We start from the raw sequence: 1,730 nt of genomic DNA, 5'->3' as shown, positions 1-1,730 counted from the left end.
AGTCTGTTTCTTCATATAGGAAACTACCAAACAGTATTGAGTCCACCAAATGACTTTGGCTCTTTGAGGGCATGCAATACACCGTATGCTAGGAGAGGGATATGAGCACTNAATGTCCCTACANACCCTACCACTTGGGTCACTGTCCAACCCTAATTCTACACATCTACATCTTTTATTCTGACTCCGATTCATTGATGTCAGGCCACTATTCCCAAATGGAATTACTGTCCACTTCCATTTGCAGTGAAGCCCAAATAGAACTCTGTTACCAGATCTTCCACCTAGTCACAACCAGCTTCCTAAACACTGCAGAAGAGGTGACATTCTTAACCAATGAAGAGAAGAGGACTTAGTGATTTGGAGATGTAAGACTGCAGGTGCTTGTGATCCTATTAACAACTGGTTCAACCATGAGACCCTTCTCATTAGAAGTTCTTAAAGATTAGACATGAAATGATTAGGCATGGCCTCAAGGCAAATTCATTGAGAAATTACAACAGAGCTTAGCCAGCAGAATCACCAGCCTCCCAATCAAAAGGAACAGTGACTCCCAGNTGGTCTCTTAAAGTCATCAATACTTCATCTAATTGTCATAGCCACCACATATGTGTTAACTAACAACTGTTTCTTTCCAGATGATAAACACTGACAGACAGCTCAACATCTTCTGGACACTGCACAGTTTAGCTGACTCTCAATAGTGTCACTGGAAATTTTGATCAAGGAAACCCAAAATTTGCAAGTCTCTTTGACTATCTGGGTGACTTGTGCTCAGGCCCTTGATGTTCTATCAATATTTCCTAAGCTTTCTTCCTAGCTAGGGCCAAGCACTAGTATGTTAAAGTGCATATTATCCAGGTATAGCTAGCTAGGACACATTCCCAGTCTGGTTCTTCATCTCTGTGTTAGCAATAACAATAAGTCTCAAAAAAGTGAAGCATCTTGAGCAAAGAAAAATAATATTGGTGGATTTTATGAAATAAGAAATTGAGATGATGACTCAGTGGCTAAAGCTCTTGTGCAAACATGAAAACCTGTGTTCANATCCCCAAAAGAGCATGCACAGTCAGGCATGGTAACACACATATGTAATCCCAGTGTTCTTATGGTCATGTAGGAGAATCTATGGAAGCTGATACCTAAGACGCATAAGCAGCAACAACAAAGATGAGTTCCTGTCCCAAACAAGGTGAAAGATGAGGATTAGTCCACACACAGGCTGAGGCATGTGCCCCTGCCTGAACTCATTAATACATTCACAAACAGCACACATGTATGTGCGCACACATGCACACATGCACACACAGATGCACACAAAGAGGACTTCTAGCATGTCCACAACGTAAGTTCCCAGGGGTAAAAGAACAGATCTGGGAATCTGCAAAGAAGTTTTATTTTTGCACTGGGGACCGAACTAGGAATGGAGACACAACCTGTGGCACAGTAATGTTTATCAGTTTTTTTTTTATTCTTCCCCAATGCAAAATTTAGATTTTTGTNATGTATATTGTTACTTTTATAAAGCCTATAAATTTTCACAATGGTTCTCAACCTTCCTATTGCTGGGGCCTTTTAATACAGTTNCTCATGTTGTGGTGACCCTCAACCATAAAGTTATTTTTGTTGCTACTCCATAACTGTAATTTTGCTACCGTTATGAAAGTAACTAGCACTCTAACTAGAAAAGGGGATTATTTTTTATTTCACTTTTCTATTCCTTATACATT

Source organism: Mus caroli, chromosome 9, assembly GCF_900094665.2.
Source record: "Mus caroli chromosome 9, CAROLI_EIJ_v1.1, whole genome shotgun sequence".
NCBI classification, from domain to species: Eukaryota; Metazoa; Chordata; class Mammalia; order Rodentia; family Muridae; genus Mus; species Mus caroli.
Note: the sequence above shows the minus strand (reverse complement) of the source record.